The sequence below is a fragment of the Heterodontus francisci genome, chromosome 39 (assembly GCF_036365525.1).
Source record: "Heterodontus francisci isolate sHetFra1 chromosome 39, sHetFra1.hap1, whole genome shotgun sequence".
Lineage (NCBI taxonomy): Eukaryota > Metazoa > Chordata > Chondrichthyes > Heterodontiformes > Heterodontidae > Heterodontus > Heterodontus francisci.
Genome location: NC_090409.1, coordinates 36,424,206 through 36,444,139, shown reverse-complemented (window position 1 = coordinate 36,444,139; position 19,934 = coordinate 36,424,206). Strand labels below are relative to the sequence as shown.

The following is a 19,934-nucleotide window of genomic DNA, read 5'->3' as shown; positions in this document are numbered from 1 at the left end:
CTCAGGACATCGCAAAGTCCTTTACAGCCAATAAGGTATCTTTGAGGTGCAGTCACTACTAAAATGTATTATAATTACCAGCTTTATTTAACAGCGGATTTGAGTGCCTTGTCATTCTGACACAAGCCCATGGATCCGACAGTACAAAGGTCTACTCAAAGACTTTTCAGTGTTCCTTTATCTTATCCCCAGGTAACCCTTGGAAGGACCTTGAAAAATAATTCGACCTTTGCTGAACACCCTCCAATGCAGCCCCTTACCCTCAGCTCTGCGGCAGCCTCGGAGGGTCTCTGCTGCATGATTTCCCAAACCTGCTCTCATGACTTCCTGCCAGCCGGTCTGATACAGGACGAGAGAGCTCTGACCTTAATGGGGCACGGGTGACCCTGGAAGTTCCACGCGGTTCAAATCTCGCCCAATCAAAATCCGCAGTCCCAATCCGCTGAATGTAACTGGCGGACTTCATGATTTCCCAGTGCCCGGCGTGCAGTCACCTCCCAAGTGCGGGATCCCGGGAGCCGTGGACCCGCGGAATTTTCTGTGAGCGGGCTTTGCAAAATGAACACACTTCTTCCGTTTTTAGAGGCGAGCAGATGTTTTCTATCAGCAGTGAGGACACAGCTGTAAGGATGTGATAAGAGGCAGCTGTAAAGCTGTGGGTTTAAAATTAGATGCGTCACTGTAGACTGACAGCCAGCGCCTCTGATCCCTGATCTGTACCCGCAGTGAGCCGTGCAGTACGAGACCAAACTGCTTAAGGCACATCCGAAATATTGCAAAGATTTCATTGGTTATTGGAAATAATTTATCAATCGCTCCGAACTTGTTCTTTTAAAGAGCTTTGTGGACTGACTCACTGTCTGCCACACTGTCGACTAAGCCACATTTACTTCATTGATATATCATTAATCTAAACCTTCGTTAACTCACTTCACTGATACAGAAACCGTCCCAAACACTCCCAGGAGGAGGATCTGCTCCTGGGCCTGGCCAACGTGGAAATTCACAGGTCCAGGTTGCGGGCCGTCGGGGGGTCCGTCCTCCCCAATTGCCTGCCCCTCTTCCGCGGTTACATTCGTGCCCCGGGTGTGCCTGGAGAAGGAGCATGCGGTGTCCGCCGGTACGCTTGAGGCCTTCCGCGACCGGTGGGCACCGCAGGGACTGGAGTGCATCGTCGACGCCGAGAATGGCATTTTAATTTGAGTCTTTTGATTATTTATCTGGTGTTAATAAAGTTATTTTAAAAATGTAAATATGTATATAAAAGGGGGCCTGAGGAATAAAGGCCCCCTCGAAAAAGAAAAAAAGAAAGAAAAAGAAAAACGGGGGTTAGATACAGAGTAAAGCTCCCTCTACACTGTCCCCATCAAACACTCCCAGGACAGGTACAGTACGGGGGTCAGATACAGAGTAAAGCTCCCTCTACACTGCCCCATCAAACACAAAAAAAAAAAAAAAACTGGGATTGGCTGCTCTCTGATTTGGAAAAAAAAAATAAAGAAAAAAAAAAAAAAAAAAAAACGGGGGTTAGATACAGAGTGAAGCTCCCTCTAAATAAGAAAAAAAAAAAGAAAAAAAAAAAAAAAAGAGTAAAGCTCCCTCTACACTGTCCCCATCAAACACTCCCAGGACAGGTACAGTACGGGGGTCAGATACAGAGTAAAGCTCCCTCTACACTGTCCCCATCAAACACTCCCAGGACAGGTACAGAACGGGGGTTAGATACAGAGTAAAGCTCCCTCCACACTGCCCCATCAAACACTCCCAGGACAGCTACAGCAGCCTGGCGACAGGGGAGATGCCCCTCTCGTGACGCAGAGAATTTGGCGTCCTGCTGCCGAAGAGGGGCGATCTCCGCCTGCTTAAAAACTGGCGTCCGGTCTCCCTCCTCAGCACGGATTATAAGATCTTTGCCCGGGCTATGTCTACCCGCCTGGGCTCCGTGCTGGCCCACATGATCCACCCCGACCAGTCCTACACGGTCCCGGGCCGGTCCATCCAGGACAACATCCACCTGGTCCTGGACCTGATCCATCTTTCCCAGAGGACTGGTCAGTCGGTCGCCTTTCTCTCCCTCGATCAGGAGAAGGCGTTCGACAGGGTGGATCACGATTACCTTTTCGGGACTCTGCGCGCTTTCGGACTTGGGCCGCATTTCGTGACCCGGGTCCGACTTTTATACGCCGCCACAGAGTGTCTAGTCAAAGTTAACGGGTCCTTGACGGCGCCCCTTCGATTTGGGAGAGGAGTGCGTCAGGGATGCCCCATGTCCGGCCAATTGTATACCATCTGCGTGGAGCCCTTCCTGTGCCTGCTTCGCAGGAGGTTGACGGGATTGGCTCTGCGTGAGCCGGCCATGCGGGTCGTCCTCTCGGCTTACGCCGACGACGTGCTCCTCGCAATCACAGATCCCGTTGACTTGCGGAGGATGCGCGACTGCCAGCAGACCTTTTCTGCCGCATCCTCCGCGAGGATCAATTGGGAGAAATGTTCCGGACTCCTGGTGGGTCAGTGGCGGGTGGACTCCCTGCCGGAGGAGATGACACCTTTTGCGTGGAGCACCACGCACCTCCTCTATCTGGGAGACCACCTTAGCCCCGCTGAGGAAGCCTGGCCGGCAAACTGGCAGGAGTTGGAGGCGAAAGTCACCGCTCGGCTGGGGCGCTGGACAGGACTGCTCCGAGTGCTTTCCTACAGGGGCCGAGCGTTGGTCATAAACCAACTGGTGGCCTCCATGCTGTGGTACCGGTTGGTCACTTTGGCCCCGCCCCCTGCATTCGCCACCAAGATCCAAAAGAAACTCGTCGATTTCTTCTGGGGCAAGAGGAAACACTGGGTCTCTGCCGCGGTCCTGAGTCTCCCGATCGAGGAGGGCGGTCAGTCGCTGGTGTGCGTCCGCACCCAGGCTGTGACTCTCCACCTTCGGACCCTGCAGAGATACCTGTACGTCGAGCGTCCTCCCAGATGGTGTGCGCTGGCGACGTGTTTTTTCCGCCAGTGTCACTGCCTTCAAGACGACACGCAGCTCCCGGTGGAGTCCGTTAGCCGCGCCTCTCTGAGGGAGTTGCCTGTCTTTTACCGGGATCTTTTCCGAGTCTGGAACATGGTCGCCTCCAGTCAGGGCGCTCCCCCGCCGGCGGAGGAGAGCGCCTCGGCTGTCCGGGCGGCCGACTCCGGGGACGTTCCGGCGGATGGAGGAGTAGCCGAAACCCCCGGGACGCCCTCACTGCGGGTGGCGAGGGAGCTCGGGAGTGCGGAGCGATCCCAGCCGAGCTGACCCCCACTCGGCCGGAACTGCTCATCGGACCCAGGCCCCGAAACCCTCCTCGGGAGCCGGTCCCGCACAACCCGAGCTGCCTCTCGGAAATGCCCTGCGTGCCATTCCAATCGGCGCGGAGGGGTTTCCTGTACGGGCTGCTCCTGCACACTCTCCACTTCCTCGCCCTCATCAGCCGGCCAGACACCCCCTGGCGAGGGGAAACCCTGATGGAGGTCTCTCTACGCGGGAGTCTTCCCCCTTTACATCGGGGACCTGGGGTGGAGGGTGCTGCACAGAGCAGTCCCGTGCAATCGGCTTTTAAGTAGGTTCACGGACTCCCAGGCCGCCTGTACTTTATGCGGTCTGGACGAGTCCGTGTTTCACGTATATACGGAGTGTGCGAGGTTGCAGCCCCTCTTTGAGTATCTGAAGGGGCTGCTCCTCAAGTTCTGGCTGCACTTCAGTCCCACGCTCCTGATCTTTGGGCACCCGGTGCGGAGGGGCTTGGGCCGTGAGGAGGATCTCCTCGTCGGTCTGCTCCTGGGCCTGGCCAAGGTGGCAATTCACAGGTCCAGGTTGCGGGCCGTCGGGGGGTCCGTCCTCCCCGATTGCCTGCCCCTCTTCTGTAGTTATGTTCGCGCCCGGGTGTCCCTGGAGAAGGAGCATGCGGTGTCCGCCGGTACGCTTGAGGCCTTCCGCGACCGGTGGGCACCGCAGGGACTGGAGTGCATCGTCAATACTGAGAATGGCATTTTAATTTTAGTTTTTGGTTTATTGATCTGTTTTAATAAAGTTATTTTATTAAATGTATATAAGGAGGGGGCCTGATGAAAACAGGCCACCTTCAAAAAAAAGGGGGGAATAAAATGGGGTTCGATACAGAGTAAAGCTTCTTTTACACACTCCAATCAAACAGACTCACAGCGCCAATTTAGAAAGCTGCTCGGTGTCCCATTTCAACATTCCTTTGATGGCTGTGACATAGAGTCAGTACTGAGGGAGCGCCGCACTGTCGGAGGGTCAGTACTGAGGGAGAGCCGCACTGTCGGAGGGTCAGTACTGAGGGAGTACTGCACTGTCGGAGGGTCAGTACTGAGGGAGAGCCGCACTGTCGGAGGGTCAGTACTGAGGGAGTACTGCACTGTCGGAGGGTCAGTACTGAGTGAATGCTGCACTGTCGGAGGATCAGTACTGAGGGAGCGCCGCACTGTCGGAGGGTCAGTACTGAGGGAGTACTGCACTGTTGGAGGATCAGTACTGAGGGAGTGCTGCACTGTCGGAGGGTCAGTAGTGAGGGAGTGCTGCACTGTCAGAGGTGCTGTCTTTCAGATGAGACATTAAACCGAGGCCCCCATCTGCCCTCTCAGGTGGACCTGAAAGCTCACACAGCGACTAGTAAGAGATGAACAGGGGAGTTCTCTCTGGTGTCCTTGGCAATATTTATCCTTCAGTCAACATCACAAAAGAAAACACGTCATCGAGTCAGTTGGAGACCACAGCAACCTGCTGTGTACAAAACCTGCTTCCTACATTCCAGCATTGAATACACCTCAAAAACGACTTCATTTCTCGTGTCATGCTTTGTGATGTTCTGAGGGTGTGTATGGTACTATCAATCTATGTAGATCTTTCACATTCTTTAACTGATTTTCATCAGCGTGCCTGAGGTTTGTTAAATGAGAGCTGGATCTTGGTATTTGCTGATATCAGATGCAGAAATGTGTGACTGTGATCAAAAAGTGGGGTCAAAACAGATTGAAATACTGCCAGACGGGCTCTGAAACTCAATGTGCTCATTGATGACTTATATCACAATAAAAATTCCTTTTGTTTTTACTGGACTTCAGGAACAGGCCTGTTTCAACATTCAATATGGTCATGGGTGACCTGTATCTCAACTCCATTTACTCTCCTTTGCTTGACATAAATCTACTGGTTTCGGTCTCGAGCGTTCCAATTGACACACAGAATCTACAGCTTTCTGGGGATAGAGAGTTCCGGGTTTCCACTCCCCTTTGTGTGAAGACTTCCTGATCGTTTAGCTCTCGTTTTAAGATTTTGACTCTAATCCTGACTTGCCCCAGCTGAGGAAATAGATTCTATCCACTGGCCTGAAATCATTTCTCATCCAAAACAGCATGGCTTGATCAAACTCCAATCTTCAGGAGGCCTGGGGAATACAGGTCAGGCTTACACAGGCTGGCATCAGGATTGTGAAACTGGCAGACCGGAGAGAGGGAGACCCTTTTCTACAAATAACGATATGGAAACCATCGACAAGATGCACCCTTCGACAGCACCTTCTACAACCCTCCCTATCTCTGTAAACTCATCCAGCCTCTACAACCCTCCCTATCTCTGTAAACTCATCCAGCCCCTACAACCCTCCCTATCTCTGTAACCACCTCCAGCCCCTACAACCCTCCGAGATCTCTGCACTCCTCCAATTCCGCCCTCTTGCCCATCCCCCGATTCCCATCGCTCCACCATTGGCGGCCGTGCCTTCAGCTGCCTGGGGCCCCAAGCTCTGGAATTCCCTCCCTGAACCTCTCCGGCCTCTCTCTCTCTCTCTCCTCCTTTAAGACGCTCCTTAAAAACCGACCTCTTTGTCCGAGCTTTTGGTCACCGGTCCCTAATATCTCCTGAAGTGGCTCGGGAGGGGGTGGGGGGGGGGGCGCAGATTATGTTGGCTAAAGCGCCTGTGGAGTATCTTGGGACGTTTTACGACGATTGCCTTTGATTAACAAAAATCGATCAATCTGAGATTTAAAATGAACAATCATCAATTGCCATTTGTGGAAGAGAGTTCCAAACCTCTACTACCCTTTCCTTGTCAAGTGTTTGCTCATTTCGCTCCTGGGTCCTGTTTTTCTTTATTCATTCATTTCACGCCACGAGTTTTTGAGATTAGCTTTTCAATTCCACATCTTAATTCATTCGCTTTTTATTGATTAATTGAATTGAAATTCCCCCGGCTGACATCGTGGGGTTTTGAACCCATGTCCCCAGGGCATTATCGTGGGCTCCTGGATTACTAGCCCAGTGACATTACCACTGCACCACTATCGCCCCCTGTAGCGCAGTCGCCAGCCCGAGTCAGAAGGTTGTAGGATTAAAGTCCCACTCTGGGACTTAACAGCACATGAATCCAGGCTGACGTTCCAATGCTTTACTGAGGGAGTGCTGCACTGTTGGAGGTGCCGTCTTTCGGATGAGACATTAAACCGAGGTCCCGTCGGCCCTCTCAGGTGGGTGTAAAAGATCCCACGGCCACTATTTGGAAGAAGAGCGGGGTGAGGTGGGGGTGGGGGGGGGGGGTTCTCCCCAGGGTCCTGGGGATAATATTTATCCCTTAACCAACATCACTGAAAATACAGACGATCTGGGTCATTATCACATTGCTGTTTGTGGGATCTTGCTGTGTGCAAATTGGCCTCCACGTTTGCTACGTTACAACTGTGAGCACACTTCCAAAGTACCTAATTGGCTGTAAAGCATTTTGGGTTGTCCTGTGGTTGGGACAAGTGTTAGATCAATGCAAGCCTTTCTTTTTAATCTGTAGACTCTGTCCCCGTCTAGTCCAAGACGCTACAACCAGTGGAAATAGTTTCCCTCTATCGGCCCTATCTGTTCCCCTTCAGATCTTGAAACCTTTGATCAAATTACCCCTTAATGTTTGAAATTCCAGGGAATACAACCCTAGTTTGCATTATCTCTCCTCGTAGAACAACACTTTGTGTCCAGTCATCATTCTCGTAAATCTATACCGCACATTGTCTCACGGGAATGGTGCCTTTTGACTGTTTCATAAATTCATGCCCAGTCACAATGCACTGAGTGTTGCGGTCAGACTTCAAGGGAAAAATGCGTATTTTACTATTCTCAATTCTTGCGAAGGAGGAAAGAAATTGAGAATTGTTGAAAATTGAGACATTTTGTTGAAGCCATTCATCTTGCACTCATCAGGACAGTTCACAAGAATACCAATGTAAGGGAAAGCAGCACATTTTATACTGCATGAGAAGAGAGTGCTAAATGTCTGTTTTCAGCAATACTTTACTATTCCTTTAATAGCCTCACCCCAACGTGACATCAGTTCCACTGACTTGAACCTCTTGCGAGTCTCCTCCCATGGTTCACTCTGCCAATGGCGGTCGTGCCTAAAGCCGCCTGTGAGGTACACGTCAGCCGAAATCGAACAGAATGACAAAACGGGCTTGAGGGGCTGAATGGCCTCCTCCCTTTCCTATGTCTCCAGACCTCCCTCCCGCAAACCTTTCTCCTCTCCAGCTCCATAGTCTCCACACGGATTCGCACCAGCTCCCTTCCCTGCCGTTAAAACCCACTCCTCTTTGGTCAAGTCTGTGGGACCCGCCATCCTCATCCCTCTCCAATTCGGTCAATTTTTTTCTCACGCCTCCCTGAAGCCCCTCGGGACGTTGGTCCACGTTTAAGCTGCTGGATGAATGTCAGTTGTGTGTTACAAAGTATTTCCAGCGCAGAACCAGGCCACTCGGCCCATCTGGCTCCGTGCTGGCGTTTCTGCTCCACTCGAGCCTCCTCCCACCCTCTCTCCATCTCACCATATCCTTCTGTTCCTTTCTCCCTCCTGTGTTTATCCAGCTTCCCCTTAAATGCATCGATACGATTCACCTCGACCACTCCCTGTGGGAGCGAGTTCCACATTCTCAGCACTCTTGAATTCCCCATTGGATTTATTCGTGACTCTCTGATATTGATGGGTCCTGAGTTCTGGTTCCCCCCCCCCCCCCCCACAGCAAGTAGAAACATCTTCTCTAACCTCTAACCTATTGATCTCCTTTGTAATTTTAAACACCCTAGTGAGGTTAACCTACAACCTTCTCTTTTCTGAAGCAGAAGAGTTTCAGTCTGTTGAATCCTCCCTGTAGCTATGACCGCTCAGTTCTGTCACAAACCTTGTGAAATCTTTTTTTTCTCTGTTTTGATAATATGGAGAGCAGAACTGTGCACAGTGCTCCAAGTGTGGTCTAACCAATGTAACCACCCTTTTCGTCGTCAACCAGCTCTGTTTACATCGTGCTGGTTCTGATTCTTTGGATGCCGTCACTGCAGTTATTGATGGCTCTCTGAGTAGAACAACAATTTCATTTATGTAGCACCTTGAACCTCCCACGGCACTTCACAGGAGCAAGTATTCAAACGACATTGGACACTGAGCCACACTGGGGGAATATTACCCAAACACTGCGAATACTGGAAATCGGACAAGTAAATAACTTAAGAAGGGTGTCTGGAGGAGACAGGAGTGGCAGGAGTTCTGAACTGCTACCATCCAAAAGCAAAGGGGAACAAATGAGACAGAAACGAGAGAGGACGAAAACCAAACGGGCAGCGAGAAACAAAACAAATCACAAAACTAAACCAACGCATCCTGCTGGACTTAACATTACATTGGATATAGGGCATGAAAAGAAACAAGACACAGTCTATTCAGTCCCAGCAGGTCACCTTGGCTAAACACTGGGTTCAATCATTTTCAATCGTAACCTCTGCCCCCTTTCGGTTTTCTTGACTGGTTCGTTTTCCCTCTCGTTGCCTTTTCTTTGTGTTTTTTGGACAGCTGCTATTTCAGATCTTTTGTTTCTTTACCTGTCCCATTACCACTCCCTTTGGCCTTACACCATGAAGCTGTAATCTCTCCTGCCCTCCACCCTGTCTCAGACCTTCCCTTTTGCTCCTTTTCCCACTCTTCCCCTCCCCCCTTTCACTTGCTCAGAACCTATTACATTTCCACTTTCTCCCAGTTCTGATGAAAGGTTAACCTGAGACGTTAACTCTGTTTCTCGCTCCACAGACACTGCCAGACCTGCTGAGTATTTCCAGCACTTTCAGTTTTTTATTATTAAGAGGATGTTAGGGACAGGCGACCGAAAACTTGGTCGGTTTTAAGGAGGAGAGAGAGAGAGAGAGAGGCAGAGAGGTTTAGGGAGGGAATTCCAGAGCTTAGGGACCCCAGGCAGCTGAAGGCACGGCCGCCAATGGTGGAGCGATGGGAATCGGGGGATGGGCGAGAGGCCGGAATTGGAGGAGCATAGAGATCTCGGAGGGTTGTAGGGGCTGGAGGAGGTTACAGAGATAGGGAGGGTTGTAGGGGCTGGAGAAGGTTTCAGAGATAGGGAGGGTTGCAGGGGCTGGAGGAGGTTACAGAGCTAGGGAGGGTTGCAGGGGCTGGAGGAGGTTACAGAGATAGGGAGGGTTGTAGGGTTTGGAGGAGGTTTCAGAGATAGGGAGGGTTGTAGGGTTTGGAGGAGGTTTCAGAGATAGGGAGGGTTGTAGGGTTTGGAGAAGGTTACAGAGATAGGGACAATTGTAGGGTTTGGAGAAGGTTTCAGAGATAGGGAGGGTTGTAGGGTTTGGAGGAGGTTTCAGAGATAGGGAGGGTTGTAGGGGCTGGAGAAGGTTACAGAGATAGGGACGATTGTAGGGTTTGGAGGAGGTTACAGAGATAGGGAGAGTTGCAGGGGCTGGAGGAGGTTACAGAGCTAGGGACGATTGTAGGGTTTGGAGGAGGTTTCAGAGATAGGGAGGGGGCGAGGAGGCCACGGAGGGATTTGAAAGCAAGGATGAGAATTTTTAAATGAAAGCATTGCCAGACCGGGAGCCAGTGTAGGTCAGCGTGGAAGGGGGCGGTGATAGGGGAACGGGACCTGGGGTTAAGACACGGGCAGCAGAGTTTAGATTTCCAGAAGGTGCAAAGAGCGTCAGAATAGTCGTGTCTGGAGATAACAGCTGCATTGGGTGAGGGTTACAGTGGCAGATGGGATGAGGCACAATGGCTCTCACTATACTGAAACATCATTAAACACAGTTTCCCCCCCTCTCTACAATCCAGCCTCAGTTCCAACCCCATTGACAAGTCGAACTTACCGAGTGATGTCCCGCGGTGCCTAGTCAGGGATGTGAGAAAGATAACTGCTTGCTCCGTGTCCCCTCCGTTAACAGGGGAAAGGGTGGGGACTTTCTGACCTGTCAGATCACCATTTACAGTAATTAACAAGGAACAGGAACTAAAAATCGCCTCTTTAAGCAGAACGGTTATGTGTTGAAGTTTGGTGTAAAAATGTGGACTGTTGGAGTTTCACTGAAACATTTGGAATATGATATCGCCGGGCCTCTGTGGGGGGGTGGGGGGGGTGCGGAGGCGGGGTATGCGATTCTCGAATCTTCTATTCCTTGTCGTTTGAAGCTACCACATCCCATGAGGACCCTTCACTCGTTGCAGCCCATTGTTTAGACTCTCTTTCTTTTTCTTTCCCCTCTCTTCTCCCCACTTTGCACTCTGCATTTCTCTCTCCGTTGCGCATCTCTCTTCACTCATCCTCGCTTCCTCTCTCTATTCCTCTCTCTGCCTCCTCCCTGTCCCTCGCTTGCTCTCTCTCTCTCTCTCTCTCTCTTTCACTTCCCTCTCTCTTACTCCTCTCTCTCTTAACTGCCCTGCGAAGCAGCCTGGCAAGACACTCAATCATATCAAAACCGCAAGAGGAAGGCAGACTCCCACCCTATGAGAGACGGGCAACAAAGGCTGGCCTTGCTATTGGACGAGGTGTTTGGGGGGGGGGGGTGGGGTTAGGGAGGGGTTCTCCCACCAGTGTCCAACTTCTATCCCTCAACCAACATCACTGAAAACAAAACAGATCGTCTGGTAATTACCACATGCTGCTCGTGGGAGTTTGCTGTGCGCAGACTGAGGACTGCAACAGCGACTGCACTTCATAAAGTACTTAATTGTCTGTAAAGCTCTTGGGGATGTCCTGAGATTGCGAAAGGTGCTATATAAATGGAAGTTCCCCCTTTTCTACATGTGGGCATGCATCGCAGCTCAGAATGGGGGAGGTCATGCTTGGTGCGCGTCGCAAGAGCGTCCTCTGGTTAACACTGGAGATAAACTGTAGTCATGAGTTGATATCAAACATCCCACACAATGTGAGAATGAGATAGCCAGTATTAATAGCTGCTGATTCATTCCCGCAGTTGAAACTAAGGGCTGAATATTCCCGGACCCATGGTGGTGAGATTGGAAACGGGAAGGGAGGTGGTTGGGTGTGCCGGAATAATAGTTGGGGGGTTGTGGGGGGGGAGGAGCCGTGTTGGGAGGGGGCCCTGACACATTCCCGCCCGTCAGCTACAGGCTCCACAGAGGCCACCAGTTCATTGGCTGCAGACTGAGCGTTCATCCAACGTGGAAGACCCAGGCTCCATTGATGGGACCACACCGTCGGTGCAACGCCCCCCCCCCCCCCCCCGCCCCCTAGCCTTGGAGGAGTTTTCCCCCCAGTCCCACGGGAGGCCTCCTACCCCGTCTAAAATATGGAATTATTTTTACCTGCTCAGGTCGCTGGCCCTGTGATTGGGCTGGCAGCGTCAGGAGCCCGCAAGGCGGCGAGCTCGGAGGCCGCGTCTCCGGGGAAATAGCTCCGCCCATCCAGGTCCCGGCAAGTGTGTGGGCTCGGGATCCCCATTTGATCCGAACTTCAGGGTCCCTGTTACATTCACGCAACATGTAGTGAACTTTTTTTTAAAAAGTGGACAATGTGCTTCAAAATGGCCGCCGTAGGTATTCAAACTGTCTTACAGTCTGGCAAGGGCAGGGGATACATTCCAAAGAGGTGTCAATTGCACCCATCCTGAACATCAGAAATAGGAGCCAGGAGCAGGCCATTCAGCCCTTCCAGCCCACTCCGCCATTCAATGAGATCATTCTACTTCAACACCATTTTGAACATGTCACCTTCCAAATCGGTTCTCACTTTTCCTAGAACTCCATGTTTAAATCCTTCCAATCAGGTTTCCGCTCCTGCCACATCTCTTATCAAAGTCACAAATGACATCCTATGTGACTGTGACAAAGGTAAACTTTCCCTTCTCGACCTGTCTGCAGCCTTCGACACGGTTGACCACACCATCCTCCTCCAACACTCCTCCACTGTCGTCCAGCTGGGTGGGACTGCTCTCACCTGGTTCCTCGTCTATCTAATCGTAGCCAGAGAATCGCCTGCAATGGTTTCTCTTCCTGCTCCCACACCGTTACCACTGGGGTCCCTCAAGGATCTAACCTTGGCCCCTCCCATTTCCCATCTACATGCTGCCCCTCGGCGACATCATCCAAAAGCACAGCGTTAGTTTACACACGTACGCTGATGACACTCAGCTCTACCTCACCACCATTTCTCTCGACTCCTCCACTGTTACTAAATCATCAGACTGCTTATCCGACACCCAGTAAGAGGTGAGCAGGATTTTCCAATGAAATATTGTTTTTGGGCCCCGCTCCAAACTCTGTTAACCAGCGACCAACCGAGAGACACTTTTGATTTGGATGGGTTCTTCTGAAACAAATAAGGTGTGAGACAGCCACATCCTGGGCCATTGTGTGGTCACCATAGGGAGGAAGATCGATGTCTGCCAACAGAAGGAAGGTGGGAGAGACTTTTAGCTTAAAAGGTAGCTCTCTGAAGAGAGTGAGAAAGAGAGAGAGAGATTGCCAACCCAGGACAAAACATCACCAGAGCATGTCCAACTGGGAGAAAATCCAACAAGTCCTGCTGTGAATTCTACACTTCAACTGGTACAACAGAGAACTGGAAGTGACCCCTGTCTTCAGACTGACATTTTAACCAGCAGAGAAACCTACAAACTCCCTCGGCTGGCACCTAGAGAGAACATGACCTCCGAGAAGATTGGACAGGTTTACCGTGAACCCCTTACCCCTTTCCCTCCCTATCTGCCTCTTCTTGTCTGTGTGCATGTGCGAGCGAACGTGTGAGTGGGTGCAGTTGCGAGAATTTCGTGAGCTGGCACATTACTAAACAAATAACTAATCTTCTGTTTGAAAACTACAAGAAAACCTGTCTGTTTATTTGACAAATAAATAGGGGTTGAAACCCTAGAGGACAATAACACTTGCTGCGGTCAGGTGAGGCGTGAACAGTGGGGGATCACCCACGACCCCTCACCACCTGTCTTTTCATAAACTGTCCCTTTCTCTATCCTCATCTTCTAATATTCGATCCCCCAAGTTAAAGTCTGGCCAGATCTGCTCCTTCAACCCAGGATCTCTGGCTGATTTCTGTCCCACAGCAAAATCTCCAAATTACACAGAATCGACAGCACAGAAATTCAGTCCAACTGCTTTACACACCTTGCGAGCTTTCTCACACTCTGACTCCCTGTTACCACCCTAACCGCCCCCTGACTTCACTCATCATATTCCACTGATCCAGGCCGACATTCCCAGTGTCAGTACTGAGGGAGTGCCGCACTGTCGGAGGCTCGGTACTGAGGGAGTGCCGCACTGTCGGAGGCTCGGTACTGAGGGAGTGCCGCACTGTCGGAGGCTCGGTACTGAGGGAGTGCCGCGCTGTCGGAGGCTCGGTACTGAGGGAGTGCCGCACTGTCGGAGTGTCAGTGCTGAGGGAGTGCCGCACTGTCGGAGGCTCGGTACTGAGGGAGTGCCGCATTGTCGGAGGCTCAGTACTGAGGGGGTGCCGCACTGTCGGAGGCTCAGTACTGAGGGAGTGCTGCACTGTCGGAGGCTCAGTACTGAGGGTGTGCTGCACTGTCGGAGGCTCAGTACTGAGGGAGTGCCACACTGTCGGAGGCTCAGTACTGAGAGAGTGCCACACTGTCGGAGGCTCAGTACTGAGGGAGTGCTGCACTGTCGGAGGCTCAGTACTGAGGGTGTGCTGCACTGTCGGAGGCTCAGTACTGAGGGAGTGCCACACTGTCGGAGGCTCAGTACTGAGAGAGTGCCACACTGTCGGAGGCTCGGTACTGAGGGAGTGCCGCACTGTCGGAGCTCGGTACTGAGGGAGTGCCACACTGTCAGAGTGTCAGTACTGAGGGAGTGCCACACTGTTGGAGGCTCAGTACTGAGGGAGTGCTGCACTGTCGGAGGCTCAGTACTGAGGGAGTGCCGCACTGTCGGAGGCTCAGTACTGAGGGAGTGCCGCACTGTCGGAGGGTCAGTACTGAGGGAGTGCCGCACTGTCGGAGGCTCAGTACTGAGGGAGTGCTGCACTGTCGGAGGCTCAGTACTGAGAGAGTGCCACACTGTCGGAGGCTCGGTACTGAGGGAGTGCCGCACTGTCGGAGGCTCAGTACTGAGGGAGTGCTGCACTGTCGGAGGCTCAGTACTGAGAGAGTGCCACACTGTCGGAGGCTCGGTACTGAGGGAGTGCCGCACTGTCGGAGGCTCGGTACTGAGGGAGTGCCGCACTGTCAGAGTGTCAGTACTGAGGGAGTGCTGCACTGTCGGAGGTGTCATCTTTCAGGTGGGGTATCAAACCGAGGCGCTATCTGTCCTCTCAGCTTGACTCAAAAATCCCACAGCCACTATTTGGAAGATAAGTGGGTCGAGTGGGGTGAGGGAGGGGGGGAGTTCTCCCCGGTGTCCTGGGGACAATATTTATCCCTCACCCAACATCACTAAAAAAAATAAACAGATTCTCTGGACCAGTATCACATCGCTGTTTGTGGGATCTTGCTGTGTGCAAATTGGCTGCTGAGTTTCCTACATTACAACACTGATCACACTTTAAAAAGCATTAAAAGCTGTAAAGTGCTTCGGGGCGTCCTGAGATCTTGAAACCTAGATGTTAGGAAAGATATTATTGCCATAGAGGGAGTGCAACGAAGGTTCACCAGACTTGTTCCCAGGATGGTGGGACTGTCCTATGAAGAGAGATTGGGGAAACTGGGCCTGTATTCTCTAGAGTTTCGAAGAATGGGAGATGATCTCATTGAAACCTACAAAATACTGAAAGGGATAGACAGGGTAGATACAGCCAGGATGTTTCCCCTGGTTGGGGAGTCTAGAACCAGGGGACACAATTTCAAACTAAGGGGGAAGCCACTTAGGACAGAGATGAGGAGAAATTCCTTTACTCAGAGGGTTGTGAATCTTTGGAATTCTTTACCCCAGAGGGCTGTGGAAGCTCAGTCATTGAGTATGTTTAAAGCAGAGATTGACAGATTTCTAAATACAAATGACATAAAGGGATAGGGGGATAGTGTGGGGAAAAAGGCATTGAAGTGGATGCTCGGCCATGATCGTATTGAATGGCGGGGCAGACTCGATGGGCTGAATGGCCTACTCCTGCTCCAGTGTTTTCAGGAGGTCTCTCCAGTGCCTTTGTGAGTCATGACCTTTACTGAATTGCACAAGGAAAGCCGGAATCAATTAACTGACGCTGTTGTTACTGGAAGCACATCTTAAACAATCAATACTATTTAGTGTGACAGTGCATCTTTGAAACGTCATTGAGGAAAAGCCCCTGCCGCAGAAGGGAAACAGATTCCGCATAACGTATTAATGCTGAGGCATCTCAACTATCAGGAAGTTTGAAGTCCCCAGCTGTGACTGTAAATACTTTTCCAAAGAAATTTACAGAAATAACCAGAGTTCTTCCTGGTTGGCTCGGTTCCAAGCCCAGAAAAGCACTTGAATGCTTGGCTGGCCTTTGTACCTGGCAACCTGACAAAGATCCAAGTGCCAAGATTCCTGCCTGCCTGCTAACGTGCTTCCCCGTTCAAGTGCCAGATTTAGAATCAGAGAAGGTACAGCACGGGAGGAGTCCATTCGGCCCATCGTGCCTGTTCCAGCTCTTTGAAACAGCTATCCAATTCGTCCCACTCACCGCCCCCCCCTCCACCCCTCCCCCGCTCTTTCCCCCATCACCCTGCAAATTTTTCCCCTTCAAGTATTTCTCCAATTCCCCCTTTTTAAAGTTACTATTGAATCTGCTTCTGCCACCCTTTCCAGGTCACAACTTGCTGCGTCAAAATATTTTTCCTCATTTTGCCTCGGGGGGGTTCCTTGAATCTTAAATCTCTGGTGTCTAGGGTTCTCTTTATCTACTCTGTCAAAACACTTCATGGTTTTGAACGCCACTATTAAACCGCCTTGAACCTTCTCCAGTCTGAAAAGGTACAATCCCCACATCTCCAGGCTCTCTACATAACTGAAGTTCCCCATCTCTGATACCATTCTGGCAAATCTCTTCCGTACCCTCTCCAAGGCCTTGAGATCCTTCCTAAAGTGGGGTGTCCAGAATTGGACATAATCCTCCAACTGGGGCTGAAGCATGAAAAGATGCTGTTAAGAACCTCATAAACAACCTCTCTGGCACTGAGAATTAATTTTACAAGTGTGCGGCCTCATTCCTCCAGGTTTCAATAATTGTTGGAGGTTTGAAAGAAATTAAAAATTAAAATAATTTGTTTTATTACTTTTTCTTTCCATCTCCTCTATGTCTCTTAACCCCGTTCTCCTTCCTTATGACATTGATTATCAGTTGAATTAAATATTCTAGCTGACAATTCCTGGTTTAGATTCTACGGGCCTCAGTGAGGCTCAGTCAGACAGGTTGAAGAGACCCACTGCCGCTTGCCCTGCTCCTCTGTGGAGGGTGCGGCGTTGAAATGGCTCCCCAATTGTGTAGGATTACATCGTATACATAGCATGAAACAGGCCATTTAGCCCAACCAGTCCCTGCTAGCATTTTTGCACCACTCGAACCTCTTTGCGTCTTTCCTCATCTAAATGTATCACCGTAATTCTCTATTCCCTTCTCCCTCCTATTTCTTGCCCATGAAATGCATCAATACTATTCACTTCAAGCACTCCCTGTAATAGCCAGTTCCAAATTCCAACTGCCGTGCAAAAGGTTACAAAAGTCAGTGGGCAGTGCGCATTCACTGCTGAATGCGAAACCTGGGCCTATTTGGTCGACTTTCAAGGCATAATTCGAACAAAAGTCAACAGGCAGTTCAATGGCGGGCTAAATCAGGGGAGGTGGGAATCGGGAGAACAAACCCAACTTACCCAGACATTCAAATTGCCCCCTTAGTGGTTGCGGGGTGAGCAACGGGGCAGAAAAACTCCCTTGTCAGCAGTGCCCACATCGCAAGACCGTTAAAAAAAAAACATAATTGGAAATTGGTGTTCTCATGTTACAATGGGCTTCCCAACCAATAGAAAGTCCTGCATTTATATAGTGCCTTTCACCTCTCCCCCACCGCCACCCACCTCAGGACATCACAAAGCGTTTTACAGCCAATGAAGTACTTTTGAATTGCCGTCCCTCTTGGAACGTCGGAAACGCGGCAGGCAATTTGCGCACAGCAAGATCCCACAAATGCGATGATGACCTTTTTTTTTAGTGATGTTTGTTGAGGGGTAAAAACTGATCCAGAGTGCTGTGCAACATCATCCCATTTTTTGTTTAATCACTCCTGCATTCAACCCTATCCCCCCCCCCGCCTCTTTCCCAGCCTCTGTATTTGCTTATAACCTATTACATCCCTGACTTCTTCCCAATTCTATTTTTATTGCAGCATTTGCAGCATCTGCTGAAGTTTGCTTTTGTTGCAACAGAGAAAACTCCCCTGAATCTCTTCAAAAAGTTCCCAGGGATCTTTTCCGTCCCCTTGAGAGGGCAGATGGGGCACTGCATCCAAAAGACAGCAAGTGCTCCCTCAGCACTCCTGCTGTTGGGAAGGGAGTTCCAGGATTTTGACCCAGCGACAGTGAAGGAACGGCGATATAGTTCCAAGTCAGGATGGTGTGTGACTTGGACGGGAAATTGCAGGTGGTGGTGTTCCCATGCATCTGCTGCCCTTGTCCTTCTAGTTGGTCGAGGTCGCGGGTTTGGAAGGTGTTGACGAAGGAGCCTTGGTGAGTTGCTGCAGTGCATCTTGCAGATGGTACACACTGCTGCCACTGTGCGTCGGTGGTGGAGGGAGGGAATGTTTGTGGATGGGATGCCAATCAAGCGGGCTGCTTTGTCCTGGATGGTGTCGAGCTTCTTGAGTGTTGTTGGAGCTGCACCCATCCAGGCAAGTGGAGAGTATTCCATCACATTCCTGACTTGTGCCTTGTAGATGGTGGACAGGCTTTGGGGAGTCAGGAGGTGAGTTAATCACCGCAGAATTCCTAGCCTCTGACCTGCTCTTGCAGCCACAGCATTTATCTGACTGTTCCAGTTCAGTTTTTGGTCAATGGTAACCCCCAGGATGTTGATGGTGGGGGGGGGGGATTTCAGCAGTGGCGATGCCATCGAACGTCAATGGGAAATGGTTAGATTCTGTCCTGTTGGATATGTTCATTGCCTGGTGCGAATGTTACTTCTCAGTCCAAGCCTGAACGTTGCCCAGGTCTTGCTGCATACAGGACGCAAATCACTGGAGTGGGATTTCGACCCACAACCATCTGACTCAGAGGCAAGAATGCTACCCATTGAGCCACCGAAAGCACTGACTCTAAACTGCGAGTGCACCTGTGCACCATTATCTGCACAAGACACGCTGGCGTGTTAAATCACCATTGGACCAGGTGACAGAAACCACCTAGTTTCAGTAACGGAGTACCGTATCCTAACAAAACAGCGTTGGAAGATCGCAGGTGCAAGAACAAGCAACAACGTGCATTTGCATGGCGTCTCTAACAGAGTAATGCGTCACAAGGTGCTCCACAGCAGCATAAATCGGACACAATTCGACACTGAGTCACACGACCCATTCCAACACTCGCCGGCTCTGCTCGGGCGCAGCCCAACAGGCTTCATCACATGACCTCCAACTGCCCTGACGCTGGCCAACCGACGCATCAATCCTTGCGCCGTCCCGCCTTCCCTCAGCCAATGGGAAAGCCAACGGCCTCTCTGTTACCCAATTAGACGATGCCTGTCTGTCAATCAAACTTACCCACCATCTCCAACATTCTAATGAGAATAACCCTGCAACTGAACACATGAATGAGGAGCAGGAGTAGGCCACTCGGCCCCTCGATCCTGCTCCACCCTTTAACAAGATCATGGCTGATCTGATTGTAACCTCAACTCCACATTCCCGCCTACTCCTGGATAACCTTTTCCCCCCCGCCCCCCCCTCTTGCTTATCAGGAATCTATCTACCTCTGCCTTAAAAATATTCCAAGACTCTGCCTTTCGAGGAAGAGAATTCCAAAGACTCCCGACCCTCGGCGAATCCTGTGAATAAAGAGTTAACAGTCTTCCTGAAGAAAATGAACAATTTTCTCCAACACCCTTGGCATTTTTCTCCCAAGGATTTTGAGGGCGCCAACACTCCTGGAGACCCATGTTCAACGCCTGGGGATCCCAGGGCACTGCTGCAGGGTTGACAAAGCTCAGAGAGCCGGTGGCTGAACCTACATAGTTCAGCTAGCCGAGCACTGTTTAAAGTTCCACCTTACCTTAACCTGGTAGGGACATTGCCTGGCTCCTATCACACAAGACAGCTGCTCCTTGTGCTGTTCCTGCAACTGGTTTGACAACATCAAACACACGTTTTGCTCTCTTAAAACTCACCCGTGGAAGCAATGCAGGACTTTTCACGGGTATTTTGCAGTGGTGGAGTCCCAGACTGGAACAGGAAGTGGTGCATCAGCTGTTTGCCGGGCCAACCAACCACAAATTCCCCAAATGTCAGTCCAAGAACTGACTTTCTCTTTATCTCTGGATTCACACCAATGCTCCTCTGTCTGTCTGTCTGTCTGTCTGTCTCTCCATCCATCCACCCACCCCAGAACAATAGACAAACTCCCCTAGTGTTTACAAAGTCAACACAGGAGATACTGGGACTTTCCACAAGTAAACAGGTAGATGCACAGGAGAGC

The 19,934-nt window shown here is 50.8% G+C and overlaps 1 protein-coding gene across 6 annotated transcripts in view; it reads right to left on the bottom strand.

Moving 5' to 3' along the window:
- Nucleotides 1-19,694, bottom strand: part of LOC137352728 (hepatic and glial cell adhesion molecule-like) — a 43,754-nt gene extending 24,060 nt beyond the window's left edge. Inside the window, exon 1 of one of the 6 annotated variants that reach the window (XM_068018478.1) lies at nucleotides 19,627-19,694. The gene's annotated coding sequence lies outside the window, so the exon portion shown is untranslated. The other 5 variants (XM_068018477.1, XM_068018476.1, XM_068018483.1 and 2 more) reach the window with 5 other exon arrangements.
- Between the last annotated feature and the right edge of the window lie 240 nt (nucleotides 19,695-19,934).